This window comes from Anas platyrhynchos, chromosome 4 (genome assembly GCF_047663525.1).
Source record: "Anas platyrhynchos isolate ZD024472 breed Pekin duck chromosome 4, IASCAAS_PekinDuck_T2T, whole genome shotgun sequence".
Taxonomy (NCBI): domain Eukaryota; kingdom Metazoa; phylum Chordata; class Aves; order Anseriformes; family Anatidae; genus Anas; species Anas platyrhynchos.
The window spans coordinates 40,808,384-40,832,425 of NC_092590.1; the positions used below are offsets into that span (position 1 = coordinate 40,808,384).

Below are 24,042 nucleotides of genomic sequence, written 5' to 3' on the forward strand. Positions count from 1 at the left end.
CTTTTTATTTTGATGTTTGGTCAATAGAGTCATTCTTCCATTTAATTAATGGGTTATTGTAGTCTTGGGTCTTCCTCTGTTTTACAAGTAAATGTTTTCTCAAGTGGACAAATCATGGAATTCAGTGATGGAGCTTCTAACACTATCTTTGCCTTAAAAAAAAAAAAGAAAAAAGGTAAATTTGTTCAGCCATTGTTACTGCGCAAAGCCAGCTGAAGTGAGTGTTGTATACCTGAAAAACAGCAATAAAAGCAGAATTTCAGACCTCAGGCTGAATTCTCACCCTATGTAAATAACAAATTGCAGGTGACTGCTTTATGCTTGTAAATGACACCAAAATAAAATGGATGTTGCATCTCTCAGGAAAACTATATTATTTTACATAGCAGCTATTTTTTTTCTCATTTGAGAAACATGAGTGGGTTCTGGATTCCTGAATCTTGTTTTGGGAGAGTTTTACTTTATAAAGAGCCAGACAGAAAACTAGTAGTTTGGCCTTTCATTCCAGGTTGCAGATGCATATTTATAGGATATATTTTATACCAGAAGTGTGTGTAAAGTCTGGCATGACTTTATATGACTTTACACTTTATTCTGGAGACCTGCACTTGTAAACCTCACAAGTACACTATAGAATACTTTTTAATTATAGAAACAGAAAATTCTTTTTAATATTAATCTGAACACTTGCCAAAATTTGATTTGTCTGCATAAGTTTGTTTGTTTGATCTGTGCATAAGATAATGTTAATCTCTTATTGGTTTCATAGTGCTGTAGCTGTGACATCTGTAGATGTACAGGTATTTGTTGGCACCTAATGGAGAAATTCACACCTCCACCCCTCAAGAGTTTACGAGTATAGCTATGCCAGTTAGAAATACCAGGATCTCAGACTTCTAACCAAGTATCCCTATTAGCAAAAATCGTAATGAGGATGATATCACCAGCATGTGATTTTGTCAATATTATTTACACATTTAAGAGAACTGGCTTATCATCATTGCTTAAAGATTAACAGTGGAGGCCATTTCCATCTTGGAAAGTTCTTATAGCACCTTTGATATGCCAACAAGACTTCAGTCTCATTCAACTACATCCAGTAACCAAAAAAGTCCTTTCCCAGGCCTGTTGCCAGTGCCCAGCCAGAGCCAGCAAATTCTCTTGGATCACACTTTTCTCACTCCCAATCCAGCTTCTAATTGTTTCCATCCATCTCCTTCCCAATGCCTGACACACAGGCTACTTTTATTCTTTGTGCTTGCCTGGGCCTTGAGGGCTCTAATAGGCCTTACAGGCCACAACCAGCCTCAGCTGGGCCTCCCCCACACCCTCTGTCTGCCCAAAGCCTCCAGATTTCATTTAAGCTCAGCCCAGGGCCTCCAGTTGGTTGTATGTTGGTTCTTTCTAGCTATAATTCCTGAATGGAGCTGGGATTTACTTTAGAGCGATGTCTCCAAACCCATCTCCAGTTACTGCTGACTGGAGCCCTCAAAGAAGGCTTTGTGCTTTCCCCTCGCTACACTGGGGGCAGCTGATGGACCTTGTTACCAGCACCTGGCTCAACCATCAGCATTCAGGTACTGTAGGATGATCCCATGGCAATGAGGGTACTGCCTGTGCTGGAGTTGGCCTGTACCCCCGTGGGACAGCCCCGTTCCTGGCACTCCCTGACAGTTCTCTCATGTCTTGTGTTTGTCCAGAGCCCTGTCTACTTACAAGCAAGGTCAAGTTGACTCTGAGACCAGTCTAGGTGCTGTAGTAGTCCCACTAACCCTGAAGATCACAAGGGTGTAGCATTTTTTCTTAGAGAGGTGGTTTCTGTCTTACTAACTCGGTTCCCTCTTTCAGTTTCCCTCATCTTTCTATTAGTATAGTTTTGGTCCTGCCCGCCAAGTTCCTTCACCCCTACTTCAGTCTCCTTTCACTGCATCTCTGACTGATCTTCACTGACTCATCTTGCCTGCGTGCTAATCCTGTATGGCTTGTGGCTGTATTCCTGTGCTTATGAAGTACTTCATGGGTACTGCTAACATCAGCCACGACTGAAATTCCTAGTTTCTACTTCTTCAGCTGGATCTAGTTAACATACATTCCTCAAATCCTTTCTTGCCCTAACTTTTCATATATAGCTGTAAACTCTGCTGGATTCCCAAGTTCCCCCACACCTTTTAATGGGCCACTGGACAGGGTAGCAGGAGGTAATGTTCCCACCACACCTACTTGATGTTGTCTTTGCACAGATGTAGAACAAGAAAGGGAGGCTCAGGCAGAGCAACAGCTCCTGAGACAAAATTCATGCCTGCTCAGGAAATCAATGGTTATTTGATTCTAGCCTGGAAACACATGAAGTGTGAGGTAGCACCAGGGACTGGAAGTTATGTTAAAAATGTACGCCAAGGGAGTTTGGCAATAGCTAATAAATGTGGAAGTTATTTTAAGTTTTCTATTGACATGGATAAAATGTTGCTGTCTGTCATGAAATCAACAGCAGAAAACAAAACTTGCCTTCAAGTAGTGCAGATCCCTCCTTCATAAATAAATGCAGATATTACTTCCTGTTTCCAGAGGAGAAAATATTAGACCTTCGGGCGCAGACTGGTTTGCGCTGTCTGATGACTTGCAGGGCAGCCTGATAAGCTCCATTTTCACAGTCCCACCATCCACCAGGGATTATCAACCTGTTTTAAATTTAAAATCCTTAAATCAGTTTATACCCACTGGCCCATGTCACATGGATAGACTCAATGATTTAAAGAGCCATTGTTTGTGGAGAGAGCTTTCCAGCAAAAATATGACAAATTAATTTCTCTAGTATTGCTAGGCATCCAAGTATCATAAAATACCTAAGGTTTTCCTAGAGGGGATTTCTATAACATCACACAGTAATAGTATTTGGTATGTGCATTGCTGCAAGAATATTATCATGTAAAGGGACCACCTATAAGACCAGTGCAGACTCCAGCAACAAAAATAGTTATTTAGATTATATGTATGTTATGTTATTTAGATTAATACAGCAGTCTGAGCTGTGCTTATTATCAATAGGAAGCTTGCTAAAAGTTCTGGAGGTTGTGATACTCGGAGAAAAATCTGTCTTAATTCTACTCTCAGTTTAGTTTTCCTCTTTTTTTTCAGGCTTCCCCAATAAACATGGAAAAATACTTTATATATGTGTTAGTGTGAAGACACATGCACACATATATATACACATGTATAGGTGAATCCTAGTGCCAAATATCTTCTATGACAGAAATAGTTCAAACTGATATTCCACAGATCAAAAAACATAAAATATATAAAATCTTGATTTGCTACATGTTAACAAGTAATAGAGGATTATGGATTGATGATGTATTTTAAGCACCAAATCTGAGCATGATTATACTGTCCAGAACACTGGGTTGCTAAAACTGCTATAAACAGCTGTAATTTTATTCTTGAAGCCAAAAAGTTTTCCGCCTTGGTATCATAATGATAAAATGGTCTTGAAAGTCATCAAACATTAATTACCAAAATAATGGTAAGTACCGTGTGCTGGTGGCTCTGTTATTGGTGCCATAGGTGAAATTCATAAGACTTCTGAAGAAATAAAAAGCTTAATTAATACATAATTGACCATTCTTTTTCTCCAGACTCCCAGCATGCTTTCTTTTTCAGTTTTCTCTGAGTTTGATACACTCAAAAATATACTGAAATAATGACTAGAGAGAGTAGGTTGTTTCACCACTTACTTAATTTGTATTTGAAGTAATTCTCTGACCACTGCATCACACTTGACTATTCGAGGTCCATTAGCATAAACACATTGAGAGGATGTGGAGGATGTGGCTGCAAATAATGTCTTTGTTGCATTATGCACCCTGATCATGTTTATAGTTACTTGGTTTTAGAACAGCAATTGAAAGCAAACAAGAGCTACCACAAAATATTTAACCTTCACCATTTCCTATATTATTTTATTTAAAAAAAAAAAAAAAAAAAAGACATTCATAGAAAATGCCAGGAAACTTAATTTCCTCCTCTTCTCTGCAACCTGTGGAGAATGTCAGATGTTTCCAAAGATTAGAAGAATTGAAAACCTCAGTTGTCAGATGCATATATGAAAGAAACCTTCCCAACTGCAGCAGCTAGACTGGGAAAAGGTTGTCTGCAAGCTGTGAAAAGGCTGGATTTATGAAGAAAATCTTATATTTAAACTTTGTCAGGAAGGACACACACTTGAAGATTAGTTCAAGTTGTTTTAAAGAACAAACACTGAACTGTCTCTTGTTTAATGAGCATTAGAAGGCTAACGTTATCTAAACTGAGATCCCTAGGAGACTATTGCATAATATGCTTTTTTTTTTTTTTTTTTTTTTTTTTCCCCAGCAATGCAGGTGGTTACAGGAAGGAGAGAAATTGTGCCTTAAATGGTATCCCTGGATCAGACTCTGTCCTTATATAAAACTTACCCTGCAGCATATTCTGTAACATAGTTTACATAAGTAAGGAAGTAATAATACTTTAACTTGAATCAATAAATCATTGTAATTAACAATTCCGTTGCACTTTACAACCTTGGAGCTGTAGAACCATAAATGACTAAGTGTTTAAAAAATAAAAAGAAATGACAAAAAGAAAATGAAAAGAGAAAAAAAAAAGTATTCTGGGATCATTTAACCTATCATTGAAAAAAGGGGCCTCTCTGAAGAGGCACTCAGGAACAGTTTAATCTATACTGTAAAACCTATTTACAACAGAGTTGGTAAATAATACCTTGTTAATTAAAACTCAAGGGACGCTCATCAGAAATGTCTAATAACCAAAGCTGACATTTGACCAAAGTACACGTTATCCTAAAACTAGCATCTCCATGTCTCCAGTTTCTTAATATGGCTTTTGTTTAGTACTGATTCCAGAGAAGAAAGCACTACCTAGATGCTCCTCGAAGGACTTTTATCATTGTAATGACCACACACAATGAATGCCAAGTAACCTTCAGAAGTTTACAAAGTCACAGAAGAAAATCTTACCCAATTTAGATTTATCTTCACCCATTTATGAAGAAAAATGTTTTTAAGCAAGTGTCCTAAAGGACAGAGCTAGAAAATCTCTTGAGTAACCCTAAGTTTACCTAACAGTTTTTATCATGTAAATCCAATATATAGAATCTCAAAATACGGATGTCATCTTGTTGGTTGAGTCTATTTCTATTACTTAGACAAATGCCAATCACCCTGAGAATAGAGGTCACTAACTACATACGTTCCCATGTAAATACAACATCAAGTTCTCTAGATGTTAACGTATCTGTGGCTGGCCACACCAAGGTTTGTCACTGACTGAGCACAGTAGGGCAAGTGATCCTTTGCCTAACTCTTTTTACAGGCTTGGTATATTGGAGGTTTGCTGTCTGAGCACACTCACACAAAACTGGGCTCTGGAGAAAATTACAGGAACAGGGAAAAGAGGACTGCACAATGAAATAGGCACTGGAAGTCAGTTGTCTTCCCTTCCAGGTGGCCACCCCTGAATTCTCCTCATGGGCATGTTTTCTCTCTGTGGCTGGATAGTATGTGTTTTAAACATTTAACAGAGACAGCAGCGTCAGTGGTAAGAATTGAAATCATATGGTAGGCTAGTAGTTTGTACAAAAAGTTTAAGATTCCTGAGTAGAGAAAATGGTTTGAAGCTGAAATTTCTTATAGCTCCAGTAACATTAAAAGCCCCCATTAAAATTGCTTATATTTTGTGAGGAAAAAATTGTCATATGCTCTTGCTCTGAAGTTAGGATTGATCATAGTGGATTTTTCTTATCTTTTATTTTTAACTTTTAGCTTTTATTTGTTGAACTTTGAGCATTAACCCAAGTCCCATATGTGCTGCAATCCCATCTTCTCCCTCTGTGGTCCCTGAGCATTCCTGCCTGTACTCTTTGCTGCCAGTGTTGCTCAAACAAGGATATGGTGATCCAGTTGAAGGAGCTGATCTGGCTGAAAGCCAGTGGCTTGTTCATGATTTCACAAGTGCTACTGCAGCAATGTGTTGGGAGTATACAGCAGCCTGGGCTTTGGTTGGCATTGGCTGCTACAGAATTATGCTCTCGATCCCTGCTGAACATGCAGCTATTCTAGTTTGAGTATTGCTAAGAAGGTAGCTATGGGAGCATGGAGTACAGGGCAGGCTGCAAAATCTCTTTTAAATGCTAAGTGTTTGGGTGACAGACTCCTAATCCAGCACTTTAGGGCTGCTCTGCTAGTAACACACAGCTGAAAATGGTTCATGTGTCCGTGGAGGGTGATCTTTCCTTGTACAGTGGAGGCTTAATCCATGCTGCTATCATCTGGTTTGCTTACTGACTGGTTCAGGTGTAATGTTCCCTGTCAAGGGGAGTGCCCCATTATATTGCACAGAAAGCGTGTAAACACTGTAGATCCCACTGTGTTAAGAGGTACAGGCATTTTCTTGTGCATTTGGCCTAAAATTGCTGTAAAGATTAGGAAGAGGTGAGTCCTAACTCCTTTGTTTCATTCAAATAATTCCTTCTTCTTTTGTCCCTTCTTGTTGTGGGGACTAATACCCTTCATCTCACTGAAACCCTGAATGAGTTTTGGGTAGGAAATATACATATGAAGAAAAAACACATGCCCACCCCCCCCCCCCTTTTTTTTTTTTTTTTTTTTTTGGACTAGTAGCAGGAAGTAAAGGGGGACTGAGAAGCCAGTGCTCTCCTTGGTGGTCTAGAGCTCTGTGCAATTTGCACAGTTTTTACAACAAATTGTGGAAGTGACAATTTTGCATTTTTTTTTCCGTTGAATTATTCAGTGCAAAATGGTATTTTTAAATTGCAATATTTACCCGCTTGGCAAGACTTGTTTCCAGCTGGTAAGCCAGTGTCCCGGGGTCCCCATGGCAATGTTAAGTGGAAACCATGAATTATTCCTTAAAAGGAAGCGTTCTTCTGCTGTGTACAGAAAATAAAACAGCCTCTCACATATGGCGCTGTGGCGGCTGGCTATAATAACTTGGCATAACTTAGTTTCTTTATCTTTTAAAAAGATAAGAATTCAGCAGTGATTATATTTAGATCTCAGAGTATTCAGCTATCCAATTATTATGTACAGAAAAAATAGCTATGACAAGGAAAATAAGCAAAGTCCATATAAGAGAGGATTGCGTTTGTGTTGCCTTTCCACAGGCTCCAGCTGGTTTTGAAATAAAATGGTTGCTCTCTCTGCACATAAACAGATGTGTTACATGTTTAAAAGTGCATTGCCATAATCATGGCTGAAATGGGATGGGGGGCACATGTGAGCCTGGGACTCAATTTTTATGTTTTTGTGATGTTTTTTTTATTTTTATGTGATCATGGTCAGACTCAATTTTATCCTGGATGGGGTTCGTAAGAAAGGCTAATTGCTGATGTCCTGGAAAAAGCTAATTGTAAGAATTTTATACTCTTAATTAGCTGAAAGTACTGCCTTTGTGTGAGAGTATGTGCAAAAATCCACTTCCAAATTGTACAAGAATAGGAAAGGAATAGGTTAAAAAAAATCTTTTCTTTTTTTTTTTTTTTTTTCTTCCCATGTTAATCAGGCCTATGCTACAACAAGTAATGCTTATTATCCCTAATATTTGCAAACTGGCAGGTAACCTGCCTGGCTTTCTTACAAATGATGACAAACAACCACAGCAGCTTAGTGCATCTCTGACAAAGAATGATGGGTACTTTTTATTCAAATAAAATGGAAACATAAGCTTGGTAAATTGGCAGACTTGAAACCACCTGAACTTATTTTGACCCATCTGGCTTTCTTAAATTCTTAGAATAATTAGGTCACCTCATAAAAAAGACCATGCTGATTTGTATCCAGTCTAGAAAAATGCTAGTGGCAAAATCTGTTTGTCATTTTTTCAAAATATCAGTGGGTAATATTAATATTAATATTAAAATCCTTCTTCATCCTCAGGTTTGGATTTTGTTGTTCTTGTGGAAGTTTAAATCTGACCTGGTAAGTGCTATAACTTAAACTTTTGCTAGAAATCAGAAAGCTAATGTAATTCAGGCATTATAGTCTCAGTGGTGAAATAGTTGAATGGCATTTGTACTGTTTTAAGAAACCAAGCTATACTGTCACAATCATGCCTTCTGACCTTTAAAACCCGTTAAACAAAAACAACTGTAAAGATGTATGTTGAAGGGCAACCAAAATTCAGGTCTCTTCATTGATTTTTGTCTCACTGTAGTGCATAGGACAGCAAAGTATGTGCCGTAGATGTTTGAATCTGTAACTTTATATGGAAAAAAAAAAAAAGCAAAAGAAATTTATCATTGAAAACTGATTTGTAAATAGCTAAAAACTGAATGGCTTTCCGCCAACAGGGGTGAACAGAACATTCTGATGCTCTGCATTATTCAGCACGTATTTCTTCAACATCATTTACAACAGTCTTCAACAAAACAGTCATAGATAATAAACATCAGTTCAGGTGAACTGTGCAGAGCAACAGTGAAGACTTGTCAGCCTATGTAATTTTGCATTTTTGTATGTATTAGAGTAAATTACTTCACTCCCTCATACTGGAAGAAAAGACTGCTATATAGAAAAGGTGCATACAGGTTATTAACCACAATGTTAACATACACGATTTAGGCAAAAAAGTCATATATTAAAAATGTGTATGAAAAAAGCCACCATGATTATTTGGCAATTAAACTAGAATGAATCTTTAAAATATATATATATATATATAAAGCTTAGTTACTTGTATTCATTTAGACTTGACTAACAGCCAACTGCAAAATAAAAAAAAAAAAAGAAATAAAGCTTATCATTTAGATCATCTTCTTGTAAGTGACTGCACACACTATGGTGTTGCAATAAGCAGTATTCTTGATGCAATTTCTGAGAAATACATATATTTAAATATAAAGTGATATGAGATTCTATATTTGGAAAATGTTACTGTTTTGAATTTTTTTTTTCTTTTACTTTAGATTAAAGTATAAACAGATACTGAAAGAGAAAATGCAGAAGTATTGGTGATACTATTCTTTCTGGGTTGGGCACAACCCAGTGTGGGTTTAGTCTTACTAAAAATAATTTATGGTATTATTTCATTGAAAATGCATCTGAAATAGAATGGGAAACCATGTATCATCAGTACCAACTTTAAATAATGTGTGAAAGAGTAAGAATAGATACTATTTCCCTTAAACTCAAAGGAACCCTCCCAAAAGACACTGCTGTTATGAGAACTTGATTTAAAAAAAGCAAGTAGAAAATATGCATTCTCTTTGAATTCCTATCCTGCTTCTTTTCCCAAACTTTGAAGGAAAAGGGTGGGCAGAGGAAGGGCTTAGAGAATGATAGTACTGTGCTGTAATTGAGTTCCAGGACTTAAATACCTCAGAGAAGGTACAGAGCTTGTTTGGAGGCTTTTAGCTAAACTTGCCTTTCTGGATAAGTCTTCTGAGTTGGATCTTGTAATTTGGGACTGGTAGATCTCATGAGGTGTCTGCTGCCTTGCTGTTTGCAATTCAGCTGAGGCCGGTGAGGACTGGAAGGGGGGTGTTGCCAATGCAAGAGCTGATTCATCAAGCCTGGCAGCTCCAACACTGTGTCTGCTCAAAGCTTGGCTAGGGACCGAAAGTGCTGGAAATCCATATGTTTTAGTGCAAGGAGTCTGCGTGAATTCAGTGTGTTGTTACCTGGGCTGCTGGTTGCATGGGTGGCAGCCAAGCACAAGGTGAGTGCATGGTGGGCAAGGATCCTCTGGCTGGCAGGACCAGGGAGGCTTATTCTGCCAGCCCATCTGCCAACTGCCACAGTGGCATCTGCAGAAGGCTCTTTCTCACCTTGCTTGTGGGATCCATGGCCAAAAAGATTTGTTTACACCCCGGAGGTCTGACTGAGCTGGCCAGGTAGCAAAGGGAGCTTCTGGAGAGAGCCCAGCTTGTAACACAGGGAGTGAAGAGTGTTCTAGGGAAGAGGAGATCTGGCATCTTTCTTTATTGAGTGTATTGTCGTCAGTAATGGTCTTTTTCACTGAAAGCAGCAACATTATTATTATCTCTCCATGGAGTCAATAGGCAATAAATGAAAGCCTGTCTGACTTCAGAAATGAAAATTGATTCCTTCAATTTGGAGACAGCTTGTGTTCTCTCCATCCCCCTTGGAACCTGAACACACAGAAACTTGTGCCAAAATTAAGATGCTGCTACAAGAATATCGGATGCAATGCTCATAAATATCAACAGCAAGCAAACACAAACAAATGTGGGTGCAAAAGGGTAGTGTCCGTTCGGTCACTCTGGGGGCAAATCCAGAATGAGAGAGGAACGTCACCCGGATGGAAGGTGCATGAGAAAACATTTCAGCCTTAATTTTTCTCTTGAGAGTTCTGCAGTATGTTCCCAGGCAATTTAAAGAAGAGTTACTTACTGTACACTGCAGAGGGTTGGAAGAGTGTCTTCGGGCAACTTAGTTAAATATTGAGCCTGGGACACACTGTATGAGACCATTGAAATTAAATAAGATATGATAGATTTCTTCTAAAGAACATTAGCAGCAATGTTATATGTTTAGTAGCATTACTCAGTTAAATGTTATCTTCCCACAAAACATTCTTAGAAGAAATATCTGAAAGCAGAAATAAGGGAGAGTATGCTGAAGTGTGTTTCAAAGTTCTTAAAAACATCAGTTTTGCGGAGTAGTGGAGACAACATAATTGTCCTTTCTTACTTACCTCATAACTTAGAATACTTATTTCAGAAGAGATTATCAATGAGAGAGAAATTCCAGTTGCAGTACTATAGGAATTGAGTTTGCTGTTTTATCCCAACCTACCTGGGGATGTCTGCCTAGCTCTGGCTCCCCAGAAAGGCTTCTTGCCCCTGCTGGTCTTCTCCATAGCTTTAGTGAGCTATTCTGTGTCACATGAGATTTTAATCATATTGGAAAACTCTCAGATGAGCCCTTAGGAAAATAAGTAATTTAGTACTCTAATAAACTATTTAGAAAAGTAGCATTTAGTAAGCTTAATTTAGTAAGCTTACTTAGGCACAATTTTCTGGTGTCTCCTAGAGCTCCAGTATCTGTTAACATGCTGTTCACTTCAGCCAGCACTGGTTGCTCAATTGAATCACTGAATATTTATGGTTGTTTAATATACTGGGCAAATAATAACATAGAATATGTATCACTTGGACCCAAATGTATTTTATAACACAATGTGCAAATCAGCAAAATACATTGATCCAATCTGTTTGACCAAGAGCACTATTTGCTAAAATATTTTGGATGTGTTGTCTTGGTATGGGATTGTTTTTTGTTTTGTTTGTTTTCATTGCATTTTGAGCACATCAGTTCAGAGCACATTATATATTAAAAATGAAAGCAGAAAGACTTACATCCCAAGTGAATTGAATTGGCCTGAGGACAAAAAAAATATGACTGAACACATAAAGTACTTAAAGAGCTTTTCATAAACTGAACATCAATACTCTGAGTTAGTATGGATGTTCTTAACTTTACAAAAGAATAGATTTTTTTTTTTTTCCAAATGCACTTATTTTGAAAGGTGTTCAATTAGGCCATGGTTGTTTAATTATGAGTGCATAGAGAATAGTGCTGCTCCAGCTTAAAACAAAACACCAACATAATTAGACCACTGACAAAAGCTTTTTGTAGAAGGCCTTTGTAATCAGCCATAGCTAAGTACATCAAACAAGTGCAATAGGTTCTTTGGTCACAATGATCCTATATTATAAAATAAACACTTTTCTTCTAAGCCTGATTGAAGGGGCAAGTATAAGTAGTTCAGTGACTTGAACCATAGCCCAAGTGAAAAACAGACTCTTCAAGTGACAGGTGGAAAAATAACAGACCAAGCGGAAAAGATATAACAACTGTATCTGTAGTATTCATTGCACAAACAATGAATAAGATTCACAGCTTGCTAGAAAGTTAGTAAGAATTATTCCAGTTTTTACAGATGAGAAAAGTGATACAGACATAGGCAAGATCAAAGACCAACTGAAAACCGTAAGCAGGAATTAATGTATGAACAGGCGGCCTTATGCTGCAAAACTCAAAACAGAAGGTGAAGCATTTTCAATAGAGTTGTTTCAGACAAATTAACCAGTACTGCTATATTGATGCAAACTTTTGCTGTACCAAGGCACAACAAAATTTGCAGAAAGGCAGTTGAAGCCAAGTTAAACTGCATTGCTGATAATGAAAGCTGCAGCAAATGTTCTCTTACTGCATTCTGGAAAATCACAATTACTTTTTTGCTCAAACTTATTCATATAAATAAAGCAATTTAAAATTTTCAAACTGGCATATAAAAATATGCTGCTTTCTAGCAGGTGCAGTATATATTAGAAGTTAGAAATCCAGGGTGGACAAATATCTCTTTAAAAAAAAAAAAAAAAAGTCTTCTGAAACAAGACAGATCCCACTAAAATTAAAAGAAAACCACACTTCTATATCTACTGGAGTTTAATGCTGGGAGGCTGGATCTTAACTGATGTGTTGATAGAGGAGTTAAGTTTTCTGCTGGATAGTGAAAATGCTTAATCATTGGAAATGATCTTAATATAACTCTGAATATACATAGGCCTTATTTCCCTCCTTTTCTCTGTTCTCTTTTGAGATGCAGTTTATAAAGAAGTTATTTGGTTCCCTAACTGAGAAAACTGACATGTTAAAAGACCCATTTCCCATCTGTAACAGTAAAAGCAAAAGTTGAGACACAATGAGGGTGAGGTGTCCTGGAACTTATTCAAAGAGGACATTAGCAAAGGAAATGGCACCTGGTTTACTGAACATGAAAGCTGATCTCCAAAACTTTACAAATGGAAAATGGATGTCTTCATCCTCCTCCTACATCTGAGTTTGTTTTTAAAGTGACTCCTTAACACAGAACATGATCAAGAGAAAAGACTGGAGTATTAGCATCTGCTTGTAGCAGAGAAGTGGAGACACTAGGCCGGGCTGGAGGCGCCTGGAACAGTCTTTCTACCAGGGCATTCCACACATCCCAACCCTATGTGGTTTGCTTCCCATGCTCTTAAGAAGAGGAGTTGCAAGACCCTAACATTTGCAGCTGTGCATCTTGTATAAGTGACAAAGTTCTGGAGACAGTTTTTCTTCTTTTCTCACTACCATCTGTCCCTGTGGGATCTCCTGTGCTGTTCTGTGTTATGGTAATTTGGTGTACTCGTAGCACTGAGTGTGTTTATTTAGCTGGAGGCTATTGGGTACTACAGTGATGAACAACAGAGGTGTTTGCCAATAAAATGTTTAAATTTAAATGTAGGTTTCCAGTTTGTTTTATATTTTTAGGACTTTTAAGAAATAAAACAACTTATAGGAATTAAGAAACAACGTAAGAAAAAACTTATAGAAATTGCAGGACTGCAAAAGCTAGTAAAAATGAATAATATGGTGATTGAAAATGAGGAAAAAAGCAACAAAACCAAACAAACCAAACCAAAAAAAAAACAAGACTTGGAGACCCAAGTGAAGGAGCAGAATGTGTAATCTAGTTCAGAGGCTGGAAGAAGCTCTGTGTAAGCATTTCATTCAGCAAAGCGTTATGGCATGGAAATTAGAGACATAAAGTACTTATTAGGTTATGCAGGCCATTTCCCAGTGCTGGCAGAGGAGGGAAGAAGTGGAAAGTACATCTCATGTCACCCACGTGTCCCCTCTGGCTGTACTCAGAAATGACAGGAATACTCTCTGGTGGGAGCCACACCCTGGCACTTCTGGCCAGGGGGAGCTTAGTGGACATGAAATGGTGATGAAGAGGGAAAATTCAGGGGCTGCTCATGGAGGAGGGAAAACCCTTTCCTTTGTGACCTGGGTGTGTTCAATTTATTGGCATTGGAAGTGAACAGACTCTGCAAGGGTAATCTGGTTAGCTGTCAGATCTGTTCTCTCTGTGTCCATACACCAAGTGCCTTCCCTCTGCCTGCCTTCTCTCGGGCTTCCATGGTAGAAGTTCGTTTTTGGTGGGCAGGAGGTGATGTGCCAAAGAGGATACTTGACAGCAACTTGGAAATTTTGCAAATAAGAAGAATAATGGCATTCAAGCTCTCTTTTGACCCAGAAGACAGAAAGTTCTAAAAGTAATATCAAAGTTTCACTGTAAAAAAAAATAAAATAAAATAAAAATCTATTTGGTTGGCCTTAAACTGCTTCTGGCTAAAAATAACTGAATTTTAACTGAATGAGGTCGGTCTGTCTGTCTCTTTGTTTCCTGTTCAGCTCTGGGTGCTTTTTTATTCTGTTTTTGAAGTTAAATTCCTGTAACCACTACTACCAAAGCCAGATCACGTGAGGCAGCAATTCAAGACTGAGTAATTTTGTGAGCCTTTTTCAATCACCCAGCCACAGGCATAACTACAGCTGCCAAAAAAGAATCTAAGTGTGATCTTTGTTTTGTTTTGTTTTGCTTTTCAGTGGAATTTTATTCAATTATTTTGTCTGGGTTCGATTTTTTTTTTTTTAATTTTTGTATATTTTAAATATGATGGCAGATTATTCTGAAGGCACCTGACAAGGTCTTCGCTTTGTTAAGGTTTTTAGAACTTTTCAGCACATTTTTAGTTACAATCCCTTCCTACTGATTGCTGAGGCTGTTTGCCTTTTTAACATGGACTCCCCATTTTAAAATGGTGTTTTATGTCTGGAGTTTTATCTATTTTATATATATATATATAAACAAATTACTTATCTTAGCATGTGAAAGGTCCAAAGTGTCCAAGTTATGAGTTTTAATGATTAATGAAAGTTTTGTTTGTTTGTTTGTTTTGGTGAAATAACTGTTCTTGCATCTTGAATGGTGACATGGTGGGGTATACCAAAATCTAGTGGGATCTAATTTTATTGCAAAGATTTTCTACCCTTTTCTGAGACTCTGGACAGCAAATGTTTTTGCAATTGTTACCATACAATATTGGCCAGATCTGGGAGTAATCAGTTTATGAGGTATAGTGGGTCTGATCTTTGTGGTGTCAGAACGGATGTGTCCTTTGAAGTTATGGCTAAGCAGATTTATAGCAGCTACAGTGTCTGGCCAAACTGATTAACTGATTATTACTCTGGTTTTGGGAAGACTTGCCTTTGATCTCAGGTACTTTTTGAATGAAAGGAGAGCCTAGTGGACAGTACATTACCAAAAGTTTTATACTCTGTCAGTGCTTTAGTGTATGGACCTGCAGAAGATCCCCAATTACCTTGTTGCTCTTTCAGCAGAAGGGGAAGACCAGTGATAAGTAATTTGTTTCAAAAACAACAGTGACAAAACACCTTTTGGAGGAGTCCAGGAAAGTTCCTGGTCACCTTCTTAACCATGGGAGGAGGGTAACTACTATTAGCCTTTCCCTTGAGCAGTGACCAGCAGAGGGGAAAGAATAAATCCATCTGGTGTCTGCGAGCTGTGCAGGGCTATGAGGCTTCCAGTGGCTCCCAAAAAATTAAGGGCTGCTTCCTGAGCAAGCTCAGACACACAAGACTCCTGCTAAATCAGATAAATAAGATTGTACTACCTCCTGGGGGTGAAAAACAAGCTAGCAAAACTAGATATCCATAGAATACAATTATTGTTAAAAGTCGTATGAACTGCCGAATGGAAATAGATATTTTAATACTCAGATCAGAATGCTGTGAAAAATAAAATTAGTGTTGTGTGTTATTCTTTCTTGTTTTTACTCCAGTTCCACTTGGGGCTGCTTTAGGACCCTCATAATGAGGAGAGACAATGTCTTGGGAAAATAGGGGATGGGACTAATGATCACATGTGAAAGGCCATTAAAAATTAGCATTTATCAGCTACCAGTTTTTCTAGATGTTGTTCCTAGTTTATATTTTCACTTAAAATGGTAAATAAGGAGACATTTCTTTAGCCTGTAAATCATGAATTGAAATTCATGTAAACTGTTAACTTAGAAACTCAACCAAATAGGTATTGTGGTTTCATTCTAGTTAAATGCTTCACAAGCATTCAATTGTGAGTCATTGAATACTGATTTAATTATGTACTGCCAAATCATGAAAGGTTTAAATACCTGTTGATTTTTCTCCCCAAAGGCTTGCCAACTTGTTTATTACATAGAAATAGATTAACAAAACAAACAAGCAAGCAAACAAACAAAAACAAACAAAAAACAAACAAACAAAAAAAAAAAACAAAAACAAAAACAAACAAACAAACACACCAAGCAGTTAAGATGTACTATGTGGTTGAGAAAGGTATGGAAATGAATCGGGCAATAACGGTGTTGTACTGCTAGAAACACTGATATTTAGTGTTTATAAATATAAATAATATTTATATTATTTATATTTATATTACAGTAATATAAATTGTATAAAATTTTAAGTAAAAGAAGTATTAGTAGAAACTGGAAAACACTATATAAAATATGAATCGTGTAATTTTTATATATATTTTCATAGATATTGACACTCCGGATCAGTCTCTCTTACTGAGAATATGTTCTGACAGAGCTGAGAATAAAAGGTAAGAGAGAATTATTGTGACCTGCATGTACATTTTTGTCAATTAGTATGTGTGTTCAGAAACAAAAAAACATGTAATAAAATTCAGTGACATGCAAAATATTTTTTTTTCCAATTAAAAAATTTCAAAACTTCTTTGATTTACAAAAATCCTTGGAACTTTCCTCTATTTTCTTTTACATGTAGCAAATAAGAAGTTTAGCTTTACATTTTGACTTTTTTTTGTTTGTTTGTTTTGGTTTAAAGACTATAAATTTACACACATATATTATTGTCATCTTTCTAAACAAATAAAGAAATTCAAGTGATATAACTAAAGGGTTTATTTATTTATTTATTTATTTTACTGATACTTAATATGTATCCCTGAAATACTTCATTTTTCTGGCAAATAAAATATGCTTTCATTTCATAATTAAATAGATCATATAATGCTTTATTACACAATAATCTAAATTATACTTCCATATTTTTTTTTTCAAGTATACTTACTGTGTTGACTATCTTATCTACATACTTTTCATATTAAAAAATATTTAAGCTTTCAGACATAATTATATTTTATGGCAGTAAGTTCTGCATAATTATATATTAAGAGGAATAATTGTTATCAGTTTTGAGAGGCATATTTTATGAAAGACTATGCAAATACTTGATCTACATTCTGTTTCAATATTGTTTAAATTAAAAGCCAACATTCTTTAGGAAAGTGTGGATATAAATAAAATAAACTTAATGTGAAAATAATTAATCATTACTAATTTAATTACTGAATACGATTGTTCTTTTATCTCGTGTAATCTTAATAGTGCTAGTTTAAAGTTCTTGAGTTACCAAAAACAGTTATGTCTCCTGAATATGGTAACCTTTGCATATTCATCAACATGTGAAAGGATCAAGTGAATGACACTAGATGAACATAAACTATAATTAATCTGCCTTCACCAGGTCCATTTTAAACTATTGTTGCTAAACTTCCTTCTAATTTTAGATTTAAAAGGAAAAGCTGGTCTTATATCTAGATATTTAACAAGCTTGAAGTAACAGGGATGGCCTCATATATATTTAAAAAAAAAAAAAAAAGCCTTAAACACAACTTAGATGTCTACTGGCTCCTTAGCCAATCATCCATCCAATCACCCAAATCAATCCTTTTTATTCAGTAAGTAAATTTTTTTCAACCTCTCTCCATCTGACAGTATTTACTTTTGTGATTTGATCTGGTTTTGGATGAGCCGTTTTTTGTTTGTTTTTTGGTGGTGGTGGTTTGATTCTGCTCACATGAGCAGAAAAAAAAAAACCCTCTACCTGGTATAGTGCAGCTGCTTGTATGTTTTCCTGTAAACCAGATCTTAGTAATGCACTTCATTTGAAAAATTATTGCATCTCTGCGGAAGATGAATATTACACAAATATTGTATTATTTATTATTATTTATTGTATTATGCTTAGACTAACAACTAGTGGTCTTGCAACAAGAGTGATAAACACGTGCTCAAGAACAGGGGATTGTCACATTTAAATTTTTAATTTGTTAAATACATGTTAAATTTTGTTGAGTTTTCTGAAGAGATGGTTAGACCTCAAAATGTTAGAACTATCTTATGATCTAAACATCCATAATATTATTGAGGATAGCAACTTTCAGAGAGGAAAAGTAAACAAATTTTCAGCTAATGTATGCATTACCTAGCTATATTTGCCATGATTAATGACTTGTATCATCTTTCTTCAAGCAAATTATTCGAAGAAGTTCATTTTCAAAGCTTATGCAGACTGTGACCCCGAAATATTTGAAAAAATTGGGGTTTCAAGGCTCAATACTGCAAATGTATGGAATTTTTATTGGCATGGAATAGCTTCATTGGCGTGAGAAATTATACTGAAATTAAGTTTGGTAGAAAGTCAACATAGGTGGCCAGTGGTAATGCACAACTAGGCCCTCGATTAGAAAATACTTATATAAGTGTAAATAATTTTCCTATTTTAAATGGAATGATTGTATAGGTAAAGATTAAAAAAAAAAAAAATATTGTGTTTGGAGATCAGGGTTTAAATTACTAGCATAGAACCCCCCTTTTTTTTTTTTTTTTTTTTTTTTTGTGCATGTGTGAAATTGTGGTGACTTTATATATTAGTTAAATTTCCATTGGAGTTCACGCAGTAGTTTAGTGGGTCTAATGATAAAGTTGCATAAGCATTTATGAAGAGTGAAGGCATCTCCATACCTTGAAAAAGTGGATCCTGGTCTCATTTTCTCATTTCCTAAGCAACTAAATTATTAGTCATTAAATTAGTCATTAAATGTAACATTTATTTTTTTCCTAAGATGCGATGATTACTGTATAGATACAGCAGTATGAATGACCAGAATCAAGTGTAATGAATTTGTTCATTAGTGTAATTAATTAATTCATGTTGGAACAGGCTGCCCAGGGAAGTGGTTGAGTCACTATTCCTGGAGGTCTTCAAGAAATGTGTAGATTTAGAATTTAGTAACATGGTTTAGTGGTGGATTTTAGTATTAGGTTGAAAGTTGAACTAGATGATTAGTCTTTTCCAACCTGAATGATTCTATGAATTTATTTTATTTTTTGTATGTCTAATCTGTAAATTTTTATTTTAAAATTATCCTCAGCTAATCTGTCCTAAGGAAGTGCCAGTATTTTTGTTTTCTTAAATATACTTTTTAGTTTATATGGAAACAGAAAAAAATAAATTCCTTAGTAAAGCTGGTGAAAAACTGTCATTTGTGAACAGTGAGGCACTAGACATGAATAACTCTGTGTGAAACTACAAGAGGGGAAGCACTTGCCTTTTTTTTTTTTTATTGCCTGCTTTATGGCTTGTAAATGATAAATGAAAGTTACTAGCAATGCTCTGCAGTAATATTTCAAATTATGTTACAGAATATACTCTAAAAAGTATTGAGTTATAGTAGAATCAAAGAAAAAGGCACTCATTTTTTTCTTTCTGGTAAAGCGTGTTATATTAGAACATTCATCAATGACAATTTAAAAATTACAGGATGCTACAATGATTCAACTTCAGTGTGTTCAAACATTTTATTTAAATAACTTTAAAAAAAATTATGCCTGCTATTAACATTTAGACTTAGAAATTAAATGAGGCTAAATCTCAGTGTTAAAGTATAAATCTGGGTTGCTGTGGGTGCCACCTAGCAGCCCACAAAGCACTGAAGAGCCTGAGCAGCACAGACCCCATAGCACAGTATTGTGAACATTTTTCCTAGTGATGCTCCCCCCATCCAAGACACGTGAGAAAATTTGCATTGACACATTTTTATGATGTTTTATTTGTGGCTGTTGTTGAAAGATGAAGACCAAGAAAAAGACATTATCCTAAAGTGGGGCTGTGGATAGTGCCTATGGTGTCCTTTAAGCCCTCTAAAACAGGATCCTTTTGTCAGCTCGGGCGAGCGGCGGCTCTTTAACATTCTGAACCTGCTATGGCTGCTGGGGCAGTTCATCACCAAAGAATAGAAAAGAGCCCCTGGCATATCACATGGAAGAAGAAGGGAAAAAAAAAAAAGGCATGGGGGGAGAGGGAGGAAAAAAAAGTCCTGGGCGCACAGACAGTGCATTGTGTAACCGGGGTTTAAAGAGCCGGCCATTAGGTATATTTCATAATATGAAAAGACAGACTGAGTTTGGCCCCCTCGCCTGGTGGGATCAGTGCTGTCAGTGCCATTTATTTTCAATCCCCCGTGATTTCTGTATCCCCACAACCCTTTTGCATAAAAATGAACCATAAAGGCAGTCAAAACACCTGCTTTGCTGACAGGCCCGATTAAAGCTTTGATTTATCCTTCCAAGGGAGAGCTGATCTGCTGTTGTGGGGGCCTCGCGCTGGTGTGTAATTCATGGGAGGCTGAAGGTCTCCTTTCTGTGTCCCCGAGGTTCAGCTGTGGGCCTCTTTTGTACCTGCTGGAAAGTTCGGCCAACTCTGAGAACACCCACCCCAGCTGGAGGTCGGGCTTTTTCATCAATATCAGTTTGAGTTTCTCGGCTCCTGTTATTAAGTGACAGTAAATTACCAAGCTAATTTGGGAGGCTCCCCAGCACACGGCCGCGCGTTTCTGAGGAGCCCTCTCTGCTCCCATTGTGGCCTCTGGGGAGCTGCTGTACCAGATGGAAAAGAATATTATTGCTTCCCCCCAGCGTTTTCCCATCGCTGAAACATTGACACTCGACATGTAAGGCTTATGTCATGTGGGAACCCTTTCTTCCTTTTTTTTATGGTGAAGTTTCGTGCTATGCTGAAACCTTCGTTGCAGGGGTTGCCCTGACTTGGCTACCCACCATGCACAGCCTCTCGAGGCTCAAAAGCAGCATAGCAAGTGGGAGCAAGCCTCCTTGTAATCACTTGTGTGTGTGTAGAAGCTTCAAAGCTTTATTGCTGTAACTGCAAAACTAGGTATTTTTAAATGTGCTGGAAGGTTGAACTGGCTCTGCTTTTCAACATTAGGAAAAAAAAATATATTAGTGGTTTCTGGGTGTATGAAGTCAGTGAACATGTTTTGTTTTTAAGTAAACCCAGCCTGTATGCTGCATGTATAGTCCCTAAAGACTTCAGGATATTCTGGCAAAATTGTCTTGTGAGTACATTTGACCTATGCACTATCATCGATCCATTAAACCGCTAAGCTGTTATAGAACCATAACATGGTGTAAAAGAAGGCTGAGCAAGTCATTCCTTGTGGATCAATGTTCAAGAATTTCCAGAAGTGAGACTTTTAATTGGAAAACATCTTTTCACTGAGACTAAAACAATCTAAGAACAATGTCTGTGTATTATTATTTATAAATAAAATGGAAATAAATAGGAATTAATGCACGATCAAACAGCAAAAATATAACATGCTGTTTCATTTTGATAAAAGCAATCTTTCATTTGGCCAGGTGCAACATTAAAAAAAAAAATCTTGAGGGATAGAAAAAGTTCTTTGAAATTCAGCAAAATCCATAGTAACAATTTCCTATTAAAAATGTTGTTTATTTATTGGAGAAATTGTTGCATTTTTGGGAACTGGGACTTAAAGTGTGATTTAAAAATAGCTTTACTATGAGTTCTTTAAATCACAGAAAAAGACTGTATGCAAAATTTACTTTTGCAGTAAGTCTACAGAGTGAACATTGTGCAGAGTGTGAAGTAAAAACCTAGTTTAAATTTCGAGGTGATCTTCAGTCAGGGCTTTCTAAACTTGTTTCCAGTCTGGGCTTTCCAAATGATAAAGTTCAGCAGAACTTGACATGGTGCAACAGTCTTTGATAGACCATGTAGGTTATGGTGAAATGGCAGAATTGGAGAACACCTGGCTGCTTCCTCCCTTCACGGTGCATCTCCTTATGTGGGTGAGATTTTTGTACAAGAAGGAAGTCAGTGCACAGCAAGTCAGTGCACAGGACCCAACCAGCCTCACCGGATGTTTAAAGGTACAGTTTCCCAGCTCCTACAATAGGCACCTGCTTCATGATGTAGAGGTAGCCCCAAACCCCCAGGGGACTTAGTAAGTGTTCATGTGTTCAGTTTGTTGGTTCCAATAAGAAGCAGGGCAAAGTTTTGTGAACTAATCTGAATACTGTTTGTGAACTTGAATTTTTACACTGCTGAATGGAGCACAGAAGACTAAATCCATCAGTCAGGTACACTTGTATAGTTATATTAACTGAGGCTGTATGTAACAGTAAAAAGTCTGGTGTTGGTGGAGCATGGGTTCTAAGAAGGGATTGGTTTGTCTATTTGTCAAGTTGTTGTTTGCAGGGAGGGAAAACTTGCAGTCAGCTATGACTAGCTACTGCAGATTTAAGCTCATTACATTTTCGCTCACCTATTACAAATGCCACCATTCTTTTTCACTTATACAGAGCATTTAATTTTTTTTCAGGTCTCTTTCCCTCATCCATAGATTTCTTCACCTTGAAGGATCCTTCTCATTGCTATTTCTTTGCTTATATTTCCTACAAGCTACATTTTTCTTAACTGTCCATGAAACTGTAAATGAGAATTGAGTGCTCTTTCCCTCCTAAACTTCCATCTTCACCTACCTTCTTTCTCCAACCCTTTTCATCCCTGTTTCTTTATTATCTGCATTGTTCCAGCTTACTCTTATCTTCATTCAACCATATACTTCCCTGAAGTTTAATTTATTGAAATATGAATAAAACCTTACCAACTTTCTGCCAGTTTCCCAGATACCTTGAAAACATCTTAAAAATATTGTAAAATTCAAAATCATTTATGAACAAGTCACTTTAAGGATTTCACAGATACTTAAATTGTTGCTAAAACAAGTCTGTGAGAACATGCGCTCCTCCTTTGTTCCTCATATATATCAACTTGTGGTGCACACTAGAAAATAGCATTGAATCCCATTAGTGTTGTGCATGGGAATTAAGATAATTTATATAGGTTAAAACCTATGCCCACCAGCCTTATGTTGCTTCTGCAATAGTACTGACATATAATGGCATGTCCTGATCGAGAGTTGAGGGGCAGGCAAATAGAGAAGTCAAGGAGAAATTCTAAAAAGAAGGGGCATGAATGGCTTCTAAGGCATTGGCATGTTACTCTGTTCATGTTTTTGTTGACATGTCCTCTTTCTGGTCAAAATCTACTGCTAACCCCAAAGAACATCCCCTGTACCCCTCATACATGTTTCAGGTCTAGATTTATCTTTCCACTTTGGCAAATTACCATTTATCAAAGGGACCAGCCTCATAACAATCCTAATCTTTCTATCCAGTTTCTCCAGTGAGGATTTGAGCATTGCTTGCTACCTGCTGTACCTAAAAGAAGGGAACAATCAGAATCTGACTGTACAATACTCTAAATACTGTGTAACATAATAGATTCCAAGCTACCTTGTAAGAGATATTGCAAAATTATGAAAAAAACAAAAACATTTGAATTTCATTGTGTTGAGTAGAAGGGAGCACAGTGGGTGATGTGTAGGTACAGGACCAATGATTCCTTATTACTTCTTTAGTATGTTTTATCAAGACTATATTCAGAGTACTTCAAAGTTGTTTTTTTACTCATACATATATCTTGCAGTCTCACACAATGGTGCTCTTTGTGAAAAAATATTAATCATTGTTACTAACTATATAACAAAAATACATATAGGACTTGGTAAACTTTTTAAAACAAAATACAGAAAAAAGCTTCAGATGTAAATGTCCCAGAAAAGGCTTGGCAACCCTGAAGCAGATGTGTAGCCAAATCTCCTTAGCTTGAGGTAAGTACAGAAGAAAGCTCTCAGTGATATTCTGGCAAATATCCAAAGCTTAACTGTGATTGAAAAAAATGCAAAAGAAAATAGAAGAGAAACCCATACCTGTTATTACAGATGATATATTAGTTTTAAGGTCTTTTTATGACAGAACGCTTAGTTTTATTTTTTAAAGTAAGTTTTTCTATATGAAGCAAAATTGCTTTCTTATACATACCAGAGCAACTTTATGAATTTTAAATCACTCACCCATAACACATATAATAAACTTTG

General features: G+C 36.7%; 1 long non-coding RNA gene across 2 annotated transcripts; it reads right to left on the minus strand.

The window, feature by feature from the left end:
- Positions 1 to 14: 14 nt before the first annotated feature.
- On the minus strand, positions 15 to 9,563 carry LOC140002456 (uncharacterized). Of its 2 annotated transcripts, none has more exons than XR_011809091.1 (3): positions 9,436 to 9,563; positions 2,506 to 2,678; positions 15 to 152 (listed from the first exon to the last, which is right to left on the minus strand). It is a non-coding gene; the product is annotated as an uncharacterized lncRNA (long non-coding RNA). The 2 variants fall into 2 exon arrangements; XR_011809092.1 differs by lacking the exon at positions 9,436 to 9,563 and adding an exon at positions 6,838 to 6,964.
- Positions 9,564 to 24,042: the final 14,479 nt, after the last annotated feature.